Raw genomic sequence first — 16,133 nt, forward strand, 5'->3', positions numbered from 1 at the left:
AGGCAAATCACAGCTTCAGTGATACTTCGCAGATATTCAGAGTGTTCCTTATGGAGTCTGGGAGTAAAAAGTACCTGATTTGCTTCCTCTGTTGGGGGGGGGTATGAAAAATTAATACAGATAGGCACTTCTTGCCTGTTTGCTCTGGAACTGTCCGGGCGAATCATTATTATGGAAAATGTCAACACCTTTACAGTTTTTTCTCGAAACAATACGCCAAGTCCAAGTGAACACAATTTTACAGTCTCTAAAATTTTGCACAAGTCCTAAATTGTAGAGACCTTAAAATCGAAATTTTGGTCAAATTCATTGTTTTCAAATTGTTTGACAAGTTTGGCTCGATTTTCGGGTGTCGTTTCAATAAGTCCAAAACTTTAGGCTTTCAGTTGAAGCTGGAATTTTCCCGGCTATGGCTGAGATGGAAAGGACATTTTGTAAAAGTGACCATATTTGTCTGAGATCCATTTTATGAAGGTACTCTGCATCTTCTGGGAACTTGCAGATATAAGATAAGCAGTAGAGACATCCAGAAGCCTAGAGTGCATCCAGTTTGCATATGCCCAAAGCGCTGACACCTGAAACAGCTGCTGGTTGGTTGCTTCCCTGATCTGTACTTTGCTTCTGGTGGAGTCAGGGTTTTCATCCACTGATTAGCCATATATGACAACCTTAAGTGGAAGTTCTTCTTTTGTACTGAAAGGCACTGACAGCCCTTTCTCTGCTGTGCCAGTCATAGAACATTCAGGAACACTCTCCTAAATATTTACGATTTTGTAAAGTCTCACCTTCTTTGGGAACATATAAAGGTGACACTGCAGAGAGATGGCGGCATCGATATTATTTTTGCCGAAAACAGATTTCTTTCTACACAACTTGAGGTCACAGGCACATTACGGGAAGCAGACAACATTTCTTTTCCACAGGAGGTGGGATGCTGTATCCAATCAATCCATCTCCTCTAGGCAATAAAAGGAGTTCATAGAAATGTTGAAAGCTCTCATGTCAGATGTATGCTTTCATGTCTCATGTATGCAGTCAGTTTTCACCGTTAGGGAAGATTCAGGAATCATTCAGGAAGATTCTAGACAGAATGCACAATGAAGGCAACGGATTTTACTGTGGTTAAGAAGTTCATTTTTGAGGTCCTAAATCATATCACACAGTGTTGGCGCTCAATAACTTTCATCCAGTTTTCCAGACGATGTTGAAGTAGCAAATTCAGTCATAATTAGTAAACTGCTGGAGCTGGCAGTCCTGTGAGGTTGATGATTTCTAACATCAGAAAAAAAGTCAAAGAGAGACAAGAATTGGTGACTTAATTTTAATGCACCAGTAATATCTCTCATTTCTGGCTGAGCTTAAAAGTTTTTTTTTTCTCCTTGCGGTCCAAACTTGTGTACTACAGCTCAGCTGATGAGTGTGTAATGCATATATGTGAGGGCATGAACAGTGAGTGTGCCCTATTCAGTGCCCCCCCCCCCACCTACTGGAGAAGCAGTAGCGAAGAAAAGTTTTCATGCACTGTTTCATAAACTGTAGTCACAAATGGCAGCAAGTTTATTCATTATTGTGATAGGTCGCTATTGTGAAAATATGAATAACAGTTCAAGTGCATAGAGGATCATTTAAAAGCAAAATGCTTAGATTTTATCCTCAAAATATAACAGAAGATAAAACTACAGAATTAAGCAGAATATACAGAGTTAACGTGTCAAACAAATACTCAGAAATATAACCTAACATAGATGAAAGTTATAACAGTTTATGCCAGAACAGGTCAACATAGCCAAGAACTGTGTATAATTTATTCTAAATTACAAATGTTAAATAAAATAAGGAAGATGTATTAAAATACATAAAACAAAATATTTTTGTTTCAGTTTGGCTCACCAATATATAAAGAAAAAAAACAATTTAAAAAAATACTCAGTTCTAATAAAATAGAACTTTTATGGAAAGTTAGCATTTCTGATAAAATATTTTTGGTTGTAAGAGACACACAAAAAATAAAGATGGACATAATTATCCAAATAAAAAGTAAATTTGTTTTCATATAAATATAATACAAATGCTTGTTAAAATTTCATTCAAAAATTATATTTATGCATCTTCATAATAAAATAATTTCGCTAATTATTTTAAACAACAAAATCTGTCATATTCACAAATTTTTTATAAAACAACAGATTTCCTTAAACAGTCATGCTTCAACTAAGTGCAGTCATGTTTTTGTATTTTACAGAATTAGTACATGCTGCACACAAAAATAAGAAAATGCACAAATTAAAGCATACAATTTTATCATTTTCCCTCCTCATAATAAAATGACATTTTTTTTTTCAACAAACATTGATATTATTAAATTGATTAAAATTTCCCCAGAAAAGATTTACACAATTTTATATATTGTGCTACAGAATCTTTATTCTGCAATTTTTCTTCCTCTAATAACCTAATAACTGACTTTTCATGAACCACTCTGCATCTATTTAATAATTTTTCAAACATGAAGATTTTTTAAAACAAAAATATTCATTTAGAAATTATATGCATAACGGAAAAGATTTTTACTAAAACATTATTGTATAAATTTTCAATAGCCTTAATACAATAAACTTTTCTTTAAAAAAGTTTTCTATGATGAATTGTATTTAAACATAGTATCAAAAATTATAATACTGTGCTTTGACAATTGTTTTAATGCACACACAAATTTAAAATGCCTAAAATGTATAAATTACATAATTACAGTTTAAGCTTTACACAAAAGACATGCTAACATTTAAAATTTAAATTAATTAAGGATAAAAGGATTACATTTATAAGTGACTGAATAGTATAAGAGGCTTTCAAATTAAAGTATTAGCTCAATACTCTGAGGTCAGCAAGACTGAGAAGGTAGTTTAATAATGTCATGAATAATATGAAATTTTTGTTCCACTTCATGTTTAAAAAAGTGAAATAAACAGTTTGAAATAAAAATATATCATCAGCCTTCATAAAATTTGTAATTTCTCATAAAATTTGTAATAAATTCTCAGATGAATGCTTTATTGGAGTAGAACTCAGACAGTCTTGCATATTATTACTATATTATTATTATATTAGTTCTTATGATATTAAAAAAATATATAAGAATGCAATTTTACATGCATAATAAATTATTTAAACCAGACTTGAAAAATTTGACAGAAAGGTATTTCTTATAAATTTTGTCAGTGTTTTAAAAGAAAGAGTTTGGAGAAGGCAAAGATTTCCTACACAAAATTAAAAGCGTTCTGTTGCAAAGAAACCAGAACTTGTTATTAGTTCTGGTGAATCAGGGGGGCCAAAAAAAAAAACATTTAAACATAATTTTGTCTGTTTTTTGAATGACAATAATTTTGTCTCTGTTAGATGGTTTAGTGAAGCATGTGAATCTGATATAAAATAATTTTTTATGAAAAACTGGTTACACAATCATAATATTTTATTACAAAAAATAATAGTAGGACTGGAAGGGAATTAACTTTTTTCCCCTCATAGGTATATAGTGGGAATATGATCTGATTTGCATAATATATTTAGGCACTGAATGCATAAATTAATACTAGTGCCAGCCATGGTCATAAGACATGTTGCCATTCATACATTACTGCATTCATTGCATTGTTTTTTTAATGATTTGTTTATTTTCTTTACAACAACTACGTAATTCTGAAAAATTCAGAAATCATGCAAACATGTGCCACAGAAAGTGCCCTAAAATGCTTGGTATGGGGATGAAGTAACTTCTTTTAGATATTTCACTTGTTACACAGAGAAAGAAAACTCAAAATAATTTTCAATTTTTTTTCTTAAATTTATCCATTTGCCTTATAAAATAAAAATATTCAATTAAATTAAATTTTAAAATTTACATTTTCATGTGCATATTATGAAGATTATTATTATTTTATATATACATGCTGTATATATAAAATATGTAGAGCCAGATTAAGACTAAGCCTCATATACATTTACTTCTGCCCCCCCCATTTCTCTTTTCTTGGTCTTGGTTTAGATACATCATTCCACAATAAAACTGGCATAAAATGTTTTTGTGGCACATCCATTCCTCGGGTTTCTAACGACCTTTTGTTCCCAATGACCATTTCCTTGTTGCCCTAAAAACATGCTTATTTTGCTTATTGGTTAATCCAGTTTTAACTGTTTGTATATATATCATATAATAATAGAGTTGTGACAGACACATATACTAGTGTTAAAATATTTTGTTCTTCATGTGAAATGGCATTCATGTTACAATACTGAGGATAATAATAAAATTTACACGTCCTTTTTATTATATGCTTGCCTACCTACTGAATTTAATTTTACATTATGATTTTTATTTTTCAAAACTGTATTTTAGAATGCCCCTCTCATTCTTTAACTTAATTTTTCTTTACTTTAAAATTCTTCATTTGAGACATATATAATTTCATCCAATTTTAGTACAAAATTGAGAAAAAAAAGTACCTGGAAAATCTCAGTAACAATGGCGAGGTCCAGATTAAGTTAGAAATTAAACAACTCATTTCATAGCTGCATTTTCAGCAGAGAAATTTCTTTTAAGAGAAACTCATATTTCACTTCTTTAAATCAACAGATGACCTTCTATATATCACATTACGAATAAAGAAATAAAATTAACTGTGGTGCTGAACTCTTTTATGCTTGCTTTAGTGAATAAGCGTTTTTACTTTAGTGTATGTTTCCAGATCCCAGCTTAGATGAAAATAATTTAAAGGACATTAAAGTTACTCATATCAGGTTCTAATTATTGTAATATTAAATCTGAGAAGTCTCATATCACAAAAATTTCCCAGAAAGCATAAAATAAATAAATAAGATATAAAAACAAAGCCCATAATGGTAGCAGACATTTTTGCAAAATAATACAAATGAGGAAAATATATTATCACTGATGTCACTATATTGGTGCATCTAAGCACAGTTTTACTGCGATCATTAAAATGCTCCTCTTTTTCGTCACTCTATGAAAAACGGACCTTGTACATTCCATACATAGATTTCCAGATACTATTCTAAGATCTGGGCTTCTAAGTCTCCTTGCCTGCACATCACCTCCTAATATCACTAAACTCAGTTCAAAGTATGATACCGACTTCAAAATTCATTGTCTTACTAAAAATTCTCATAATTTTTTAAATTCATTGTCTCACTAAAAATCCTCATACTTTTTGTGGATAACTCTACCACCACCATAAAATTTGATCAACAGAATCACCTGTGTAAAAACTTCAATCGCACCTGGGATCCTTATGCGAAAGTCAAAAATAAAAAAATTAAGTCTCTTATCAGCGAGCACAGATTCTAACAGCGGCAATGTGAAGTCCATCAGCTTAACTTAGATGACAGTTCCTTTTATAACTATGTAGGACGATTTAAGTTGATTACTCGCAGCCAGTCAGAAACAATAATACTGCTTGCACTGATTAAGAAAAAGCACAGCTTTTTGCCAACTTTCTCGAAAATCAGTCCAAGCCAAACGTTTTTCCAGCTAACAACACTTTGGATCAAGAAATTACGACTTCATGACTGATGGAATTTCCTCCCCAAAAAATATCACACTTTACCTCTCCACCTGAAGACCTTAGCTCATTAAGTTAGATAAATTAATTACGAATATATTTCCACATGTTTGCATTAATTCCCACTTTTAATGACAAACTTGCAGTGAGAAATTAATTTTCTCATAGCATGGACCTACTGACAAAATTCGTGTGACTTCAACTTTCCTGATTCGCCACTATAATGCTTCTGATTCATCAGCTGAACATATCAGCATTGTTCTGGCCCCTTCTGCCCCATGATTATCTTCTCCTTTCCGATCAGCAGATGCAGCCACATGTGCCACCTGCTTCCAGTTCTCACCATTGTTTTCTATGTAGTGGATGGTTTCTGTGTTGTGGACGTTGATGGATAAAGTGTCCTCGCTTCCTACCTTATTTCTGTGATCTTTCCTGGGAAATTCTGTTAGCGAACTATCACTTTTGTCATGGCCTTTGGCGACTCTCTAAAGAGCTTGTAAGAGGTATTTTATAACAGATGCATGGCAGCATAAGAACTAGTTCCAAGTTTCAGTTGTACTGCTGATGTTAATGGAAATTGCTTTCCATTGGCATTACTTTCCATTAACTTGCATTACTTTCTGTTCATTACTTTCCAATTTGAATTTTACAAATTTCATTCCCCCATTTTTAGAGGATTTCAGAATGATTTCCCCTTTTATTTCAACTGATTTTTTTTTTCTTATTACATATATTAAATTTTTCGTATTTAAATTTAATTTGATCTGAATAGTCTCATTCTACAGTAGCCTATTTATAGACTTTTATATGAAGATTCAGGCACTGTTTAATGTGTTAATATTCGCACTTTAATTTGTTTTGTTCCGATATAATTTACTTCAAAGAAGTTTACCCACATCAGCGCTGTGTACATTCATTATTCATTTTGTATGCCTCATTTTCTAACTCCTTCATAAATTAATGCTTTCCTACCTTACTTACAATATCCTCTGTATAAAAGTGCAAGAAATTGTATCCTTCGTGATAACTCAACAATGTTTTTTAAAATATAGAATTTAATCATAATTCGTATTTTTATTAACTTTGAATACTTGTACATATATTTCACTACTTATCCATTTTTAATCTTGTATTAATCCTTTTAGGTGCATTCTTATCAAAAATCAAAGATTATAAATACCTGAGTAAACTGGTTCATAAAATAAAATAATAAAGCTTAATTAAGCATGAACAAAAGTAAGAAATTATCACCGATGCCAGTATATTGGTGAAGAGCAGCTCAATTTTACTGTTGTTACAGTAAACACCACAGATGCTAACAGGTGGTTTACATGAAAATTGAGAATCCTTGGATGAAAAGGAGCCCACAGAAGAAGTTAGTTTCTCCACTATTCAACAGGAATGGACTAGGAGCTGCGTCATTAGTTTTGAGAAAAATTTTGGAAGTTAATGTGAAATCCAGACTGAGGAGAAAATTAATACAGACAATAATTCCGCCCTCTAAAAATTTAGCTCTGCCAATTTTACCCAATAAAGGATGTAGTACTGAGGATTTTCTCCCCTTAATTCTACTCCAAATGCTGGTTATACATTCATTGATTTATCCTGAATTTTAGAGATCAGCCTGTTTGTCCTGTGTATGATTATGCACTCAGTTTCAAAGATTTCTTTAAATAACTAGAGCAGATAATTCTCATTCACATGCAGGGAAGAAGGGAAAAAACACAATTCATGAACTTTATAGCATGTATTTATTATAATAAAATACCTTCTAATAAGAATATTGTATTTGAGTCATGAAACTGCAATCACAGTGAATTCATGCAGTTGCATATTTATACAGTCAAAAGTCGTTAATTCGGACACCCATAATCCGGAATGATCTATAATCCAGACCTCAAAGCTAAAAACTTTCTGCGCATGCGCCGCATTGACACATGCGCATAGGCGTTCTCGTGTGAGACCTTTACGACTGCACATATGCATGTGCGCAAGCGCAGAATACGTTTTCACGTGCGCGTTTTATGTATAACGGACGGTATAAGCTAAAATTATCTAATTATCTAATTCAGTTAATGTTGATGACTGCGTTGTTCTTTAATCTTTGAATTGGATCCAGCTTATTATTTTTTGCAGACTGTAAGAGCAATTTTATAAAAGTAAACTTGAACTTTCGATTATGCCAGATAGAATTTCTGATGCTGGAGCTCCCAAAGGATCTATAAAACGAAAGTATGTTTCGCTGTTCATCAAACAAAAAGTGGAATTGCTGCAAAAAATGATAAAAAGATGAAGAAGGTGACAGAGAGGTTAGTGAAAACGAAAAAATTTCGATTGACAAGTTAGTCGGTATTCTCGGCACAACAATTACGAGACTTGAACAGCCGAACTTTGCAACTGAACAAGAAATTGTGTTTGTTTATAGAATTAAAGAGAAAGTATTATCACATAAAACGAAGCAACTTAAAACAACTTACATTGAAAGAAGTGTTTAATAAAGTAAACAAATAAATATTAAGCTTTTTTTTTTGTAAATTTTGATACCCTTTAGATCATAATTGTTCTTTACTTCATAAATTACGGTTTCATATTTTTAATTTTAGAATTTCTGCATGCCATCTTACGAGATTTAAACTGATGATCTATAATCCGGAATCGCTGAAGTCCCGACAAGTCTGGATTAACGACTTTTGACTGTATTTACTTTTTTTTTGGCTAAAAACCCCTGCAAAATTTTAAAGAAACAAATGATTCATTTTTTACACATACAGTACAATCCCGATTATCCGCGAAATTGAGTGGCGCGCCGCTGCGGATAACAAAATTCGTGGATAATCCAAAAAAAGATAAAAACAGGTATAGCAAAAGAGAAAACGGTCATTCCAAAGTTGTAAAATTGTTTTATGTACAATAAAATGTAAAATAAACAGCAGGAAATGTTTAACTAACGCTTAATATTTTAGTATATCCCTTAAAACTAACCTAAAATGCATTTTGTTAATAAAAATAGAAAAGTGCTTTGTATACTTACGAGAGGCATCAAGGATACACAGAAAAATTAATACTTATGTACTGTTTTAATACTGTAATGTATTATGTAATTACAAAAACATAACTGTAAAACTACACCTTTTTGAAGAAATCAGTCATTTGTTTTTGCTTCTTGCTTTGGAAGCCTTTTCTCTTGATCCAAGATTGCATTTTTCATAGCATAAGTTTCTCGGCCAACTTCACGTCGTCTTGTTCTTCCAAATAGCTCAAGTGTCCGTCGACTTCTTGCAAAGCTGCTTCGGGAGTCTTCCGCAACTGCACAGTGGGCTCTTCTTCGCCTTCACTTCGCTGTCCTTTATTCTCGGTCTCTCTTGCTTTCTTCACAATTTTGTCATTTGTCAAGCGTTCGAAGCCAGGTTCGTTGACATCACACTCCAACCACTCATTAATGTTTTCAGCATCGACGTTCTTACCACACGGAACTGTCTTCACCATATTGGCAAGAGTTGCCGTTGGCGTGCCTACATCTTCATTCTCTTCTTCACAACTCAAAAGAGTTAGGTTGTTGTTGGCTTCAATATTAGGCATGAGTTTTCTCCATGAATTTTATGAGGGTTAACAGTTTCTGAGTCCCATGCAGATGCAATAGTGTAGATGCTGTCCAAGATTGTGTAGTGTTTCCGAAACTTTCAGATCATAACCTTCTTTAATTTTGGTTATTAGCCAGCATGGTTCGGTATGTTCTCTTCATTGTTGCAATGACTCCTTGGTCCAAGAGTTGGATTAGCGCAGTAAAGTTTGGGGGAAGAAACTTTGCAAAAATTTGTACATCAGAAGACTTTAGCCCGCATGTTGTTGGGTGAGAAGGTGTTTTCAATCAATAGCACAGCTTTTTCAGGCAGGTTTTTCGATTTAAGATGTTTACACACTAGAAGAACAAAGTTTTTATCGAACCATTCTTGAAAAATGTTTCAGTTCATCCATCCTTATTTTTTTTGGTTAAAGTAATCAACGGGCAAATTTTCTATCCTTTGAAAGATCTCGGTTTTTTTTTTACTTTCCAGTGACAACAGAGTTTAAGTTTATGTCCACTGGTAACGTTACTGCAAAACATGATAGTGATCCTTTCCTTGCTGCTTTTATGACACGCCACTTTAATTTCACTTTCAAAAGCTAAAGTGCGAGCGGGAAGACATTTTCACAAAAGTCCCGATTCGTCGGCATTGTAAATTTGTTCAAAAGATAGCTCTTCTTTTAAAACAAATTCTTCAAATTCATAGTGGAAATGGTCGTTTGCTTGTTGGTCACCCACTAAGTTTCTCCCCTCGAATTCCATGTCGCTGCTTAAAACGAGTCAACCAGCCAGAAGATGCATCAAAATTCCCTTTCACACCTAAAAACTCAAAAAAGGTTTTTGCCTTTGCCGCAATGATAGGACCATTTACAGGAGTACCCTCTTTTCGAACATGAGGTAATCACTCTTGTCAACGCCGTGTCTAGCTCATCAAAAGTAGAAAGAACCCTTCATAGTTTTTCGCCTTTTCCTTGCAGAAGCACCGTCCGACATTGATGTAAAGTTCACCAGTTTTTCTTTTTCTTTCGAATGTCACGCACTGTTATTTCCATGATTCCGTAATCCAATTCCATCTGCTGCATTGTAGCGCCGTTTGCTACTTTGGTAATTAATTCTAGTTTTTGCGCAATCGTCAACAACACCTTCTTTCGTTTTCCTGACATTTTAAATCGGTAACGAAAAAAGCAAAACCAAAAAACACAGGCACTGAACACAATAAAAGATAAGAAATTAACTCCAACCGGTTCTCAAACACTATCAAGCTTAAACTAACAATGGTGAGTGGGTGGAAGTGGACGTGTCAGTAAGATTAAGAACGAGAGAGGGCGGTGGAGCGGACACTGCAAGGGTGAGTAAGAAATCATTGATTCATCAGAGGGGGAAGGTTCCGAGAAGGCCGAGGTTAAGGTTCTGAGAAGACCTGGGATATTTTTGCCATAAATAAGCACGATGTTAGCAAATTTAACATTTCGTTCAGTTTTGTGAACAGTTTTTTTTTTTTTTTTTCTTTACGCTTGTTAAAAAAATACCTTGTGTGGGAAGCGCTTATACTCTGGAGTCTACTGCATAATGTACCTTATTTCTTTCACATTCTGCATATTGTTATTAATAAGAAAAATATTTTGAAATTGAGCAATTTATTCAAAATATAACAGAAACGAAGCAACGTAAGTTTTTGGACACTAAAAGATGCCATTTGCATTTAAGAAAACTCAAAAGAGAAAAACATTGCCAGAATTTCTCACAATGCTTCCAAACGTGCAGATTTTATTCATTCTTTTATCATGATCAAATTCCCACATTCCAATTTTGCTTTTATCAGTTTCAGCAATCACACCAGAAGCTCCAATCATATTCTCATACACATACTTTTCCACAAAAACTCTTCCAATCCATGACACACATCTCCGAGACATCTCAAAAGAAATTAAATCACAAATGTCCAGATCTGTGCTGAGCTCTTTCAATGGAACTCCATAAATTCTCAACCAACTTTATGTGAGCCCCAGAAATAGGGTCTTTAAATGCCACACTATCACTGACTGAAAGACAATTACATGCTTTCCAGCAATATCAGACCTGCTTTATGTTTCTGTTCATAAATTCAAAGAAGGCAGGGGGGAAAATCAAATCTCTTTTAGTGCCAACAAATATCCAGGGTCCATTCGCTCTTTTATCACAATGAAATTTCCACTTTTCAAACTTCCTTTCATTAATTTCAACAATCACACTTGCACCTAAAATCATACTTTGATTTACACACAGTATGACTCATACTTCTCTGCTAAAACTTCTCCATTGTGTGATATATTTTGTGATGCTTTTGCCTCAAAACAAATAAAATCACACGAGGTGAGTTCCATGCACGATCTGACTGACAAAGTCAATTACATGCCTTCCAGCAATGTCAGACAATTACAGGAACCTGCCTTAAGTACCTCTTCATAACGTTAAAGAAGAGAGGAAAAAATCCCCCTCCCTTTTAAATGCCTTTTGAATAAGAATGCAGGTGTTTTGGTGTTTTACTTTTTTAATGTACCATGTAATCCTTATTTAATAATTAAAATTTGTATTTTAAATTGCTAAAGTATGTCTTCATATGTTGATAATGACATTATCTATCAGTTGAACCGATGTTACTTAATGTTTACCAACTTAATATAAATATTGATAGTTTGGGAATATTTCCAAAAATGGCTTGAAAACCATTATCTAGACTTGATCAATAACTTCTACCATTTCATCTATAAACTATCACCAGACTGACCAAGGTGGGTGGTTAAATTAATACGTAAGTACCAAAATAGCTAGTGCCTACCCTAGATAAACCTTAGAAAAGTACATGTGAGAATTTATTTGATCGGAGCTAAGATAAATCATGTGTGGGAAATAGACGTAAGTAAACAAGTAACTGGACTCTTTGTCAGCATGTGATAGAAGCAAGACAAAATTTAGCAGAACAGCATCTCTTTAATCACCATTCCCATGATACAATGCTAATAGTATATATGATAACTAAACTTCATGATAAGTATCACGAATTTGACGGTTTTAAATATTGCAAAGAAAAATAAGTAAAGATGACATCACAGAAGTTTTTGACTGTGATAAGAACGTCCCAATTGATGAATACTGAACTAGTATAATTCAGGCTTCGACAACACAGGATAGAAGTCTTTAGCAGAACATGTCTTTAGTAGCCACATTCATGATATACTGCCAATAGCATAAGCTACTTAAGCCTTATAATGACAGTTGAAAATTTGAAGGCTTTCAGATACCGCCAAAAAAACAAATTAATGGAATTTGGGAAGAAGTAATAAATGAAGATAATATAATAAAAGTTTTCCATTATGATGACAATATCCCAATCATAAATTAACTAATGCATAACCCAATTGATAGTATGGCACTAAATCCAAAAAATATCACTAACAATAATAAAGAAAATGACATGTATGTATGTTTCTCACATTGTGATAAAACAACAGTACCTAGAGCCATCAAATTTTGAATAACATATGTTTCCACCCCAACATGAAAATAACAAAACCCAATAATAAAATTAAAAACTGAGAGCCCAAATTTGGAATTTGTTTTATTATTCTATTTTATTATATACTTTGCAAAAAATTTGAATGACGCAGTTTAGACTTGCAGCGCTATTTTTAGGACAGAGCGATGAAGTTTCCAAATGAAATAAAAAATAAAAGAGGTTATAGTGAAATTCAAATTAATCATGCGATCTTACGTAACCGTTAATGCAGATGCCTCTTGACCAATCCCCTAACTACGCACTTCAGCAAATTGTAAACCAAAACTTTTCTCTTTGCGTGCTTCCAACTTGCGTAACTACGCACTTCAGCTTTGCTCTCTACTCTGCTAGGATGTAATTTCGCTGGCTTGCTTTCTATCTCAATAGTATCAAAGATGTAAATCTTCTGTGGAAAGGCACGACTGGAGTGCCAAGTGATCTGTGGCCACATAATATCAATTGAAAATAAAAATGGAATTAAAATCGCCTCGACTGCCAAGTTTTCTTTACGAACTCAGCACAGTAGCATACTAGGCAATTCTTCCTGTTCAATATAGGATAATTACGCATCAACACTGCTCCGGCATTTCCTTGTGCTTTTATTTCATATATTTATATATATATATGAAATAACCTTGCTTTGACTCCAATTTACTTTTAACTTTAGATTCTTTAAGTCTCTTTCTATATATATTATCACTTTCTTAATGTACTATTTACATTATATACACTATGTGTACTTCATTCTGTGGCCATAGTAAGGTGTAGTTGACGTAATGAACGATTTTAGGCTTAGAAATTTGTAACTTCCGTATCTGATGTACGAGGTCACTAAGCCTATTTAGGACTGTGTGAGGACCGTCCCATGTTAAATGTAGTTTAAGGGCAAGTCTTTTCTGTTGAAAATGAATTTTTGATTAACAAAGTCAAAGATTTCAAAACGAGCAATAGCAACATTGTACAGAAGAAAAAAAAAAAAAAAAAAATCTATCTCCAGTGTGCGAGACTGTATGTCCGAAATTCTGAAGATATGATCATTTTAAAATTATTTTGTGATATTTGCTGCCGAACTAACATTTCTGATTCAAGTGTGGAGAACATGATATTTAATAAATGTGTGTAAAGGCAACACACAAAACATTAAAAAAATGCCTTTTGGGCTATAATGTAAAATCTGTAAGATTTCAGATTTTTTTTATATTTCCTTTCATTATGTTTTTATATCACTTGTATTTTTATGCAAAACATGCAAAAAAAATTTAATTTAATAAAGCGTCTTTTTGTGCTCTTAAGGTCATATTAATGAATTAATTAATCATCTTTAGGTCACAAATTTTTAGATTATTTCATAAATCACTATTTCATATTTTCAGTTTTATAATTCATACACATCATCTTATCAGATTTAAACTGATGATGTAATATTGAGAAAAATCTCAAATCTAGAATGCTCGAAGTTATGACAAATCCAGGTCTTGCACTTTGTAATGTACCATAACCTGTATGATGCTGCAGCAAAATAAATTCAAAATGGTATGCATTATGCAATATCTACAAATTCCTCAATATTTAATACATTTAGATTCAACAAAGATACTTTTGTTGCCGAATGGTGGAGGCATAATTGTTTGGGTATCTTTTACTGCCTCCAAATTAAAAAACTTAAATTTTCCTAACAAACACTATGGATATACAAAATGCAAAAGTTTCTTAAATGAATAATACAATATATAGTGTTATGGATTTGGTATTTAAATAGCTAATGTTAGTTGAATTATAAATTAAATTGTTTTATTCCTCGTGCAGTGTAGCACGTGATGAGTATTAAAGGAAAGCTAAGCCAGAAAATTAAAAATACAAGAGCATGTGCATTTAACATTTAATAAATAAATAGCTCTTTTTGATTTTGAAAGTTCCAGAAAGTTCTCGCGTGTGATTGAAAATCTTATAAAAAGGAGGAAAACCTCTCATTTCATGGTGATTTTAGTTTGTTTGTTGTTGCTTTAAGAGTTTGTTTAGTAAACTGCTCTTGTTGACTGTAGCAAATTCGTGGATTAGCTTTCTTTAGTTGTTTTGAATTATGTTCTCTAAAACATTTGAGTAGTTAAAAAGATAACTACTGTGAGATATTGTTATACTGAATGAATATCTGAGGAAAATTAAGCATTTTTTTGTGATAATAATAAATCTTATTCAATTTTCATCGGACTTGTGTATTCAATTCCTAACGAACCCATACCCACGCAACAATATGAACATACAAATATGAATAACAGTATGAAAATAGAAAATTTTCCTAATGAAGACCTAAAAATAACTGCACAACTCAAAAATTCTTCCAGGTTAAATATCCAAATAAAAGTTCTATGTGCTCATTTATAGAACTGCATATATAGAATTACACACATGTTAGCAAAATTCCTCCACATTCTGTGCACTTAAACAAGTTGCCCAACATGTAAACACTTACGCAACATGTAAAATAAGTTGCGAAACAGAATGAAGAAAGAATACAATTCTTGAAAAATAATTTTCAATGGATAGAAAAAATGAACCTCATGCCAGAGCATACTCAAAAGTGCAATTTTAGCTAAAATATATGCAACTAATTAGTCTTTTATTTATACATTTTTCTTAAACGTAAAATGCATCCACCAATGCCCAGACATTTAAATTATATCTTTAATAAATTATACAATTTAAAAAAATCTTTTATTATTTATAACAATAAGCAGTGTGCGACAGAAATAAGCAATATTATATGTGTTGAAAATGAATCATTTATTTCTTTAACATTTTGTAGGCCTGTTTAGGAAAGTAAATATAAATATTTAAAACAAGTGTAAGCCACTGCATGAATTCATTGTGGCTGTAGTTTCAGGACTAATGAAATGCAATATTCTTATAAGGCATTTTATTCTTATTAATACATACCATAAAGTTCATGTTTTGTGTTTTTTTACCTCCCTGCATGTGAATGAGAATTATCTGTTCTAGTTATTTAAAGAGATTCTATTTTTTTTTTTTTTTTTTTTTAACTGAGCACATCACATAATCATACACAGGACAAACAGACAGATCTCTAAAATTCAGGATAAACTAATGACTGTTACAAGCATTTGGAATAGAATTGGGAGGGAATCCTCAATACTAACATCTTTTATTGGGTAAAAATAGCAAAAGCTTAATTTTTAGAGAGCAGAATTATTGCCTGTATTAATTTCCTTCTCAGTCTGGATTTCATAGGAACTTCCAAAATTTTCCTCAATAATAATACTAATGATTGCAGAATCTAATCCATTCCTGCTGGATAGTGGAGAAATGTCTTCTGTGGGCCCCTTTGGATCCAAAGGATTCCCAACTTCCATGTAAAATACTTGTTAACATCTGTGGTGCTTACTGTAACAACAGTAAAACTGAGCTGAGCTTCACCAATTTACTGCCATCATGTGATAAT

The 16,133-nt window shown here is 32.5% G+C and overlaps 1 protein-coding gene across 1 annotated transcript in view; it reads right to left on the reverse strand.

Moving 5' to 3' along the window:
• The window catches only part of LOC146997878 (uncharacterized), a 110,493-nt gene that overhangs the window by 67,258 nt on the left and 27,102 nt on the right, over window positions 1–16,133 (reverse strand). The gene's annotated exons all lie outside the window — the stretch shown is intronic.

The sequence above is a fragment of the Stegodyphus dumicola genome, chromosome 4 (genome assembly GCF_044657685.1).
Source record: "Stegodyphus dumicola isolate Sdum_Otavi_A_Nest chromosome 4, ASM4465768v1".
NCBI classification, from domain to species: domain Eukaryota; kingdom Metazoa; phylum Arthropoda; class Arachnida; order Araneae; family Eresidae; genus Stegodyphus; species Stegodyphus dumicola.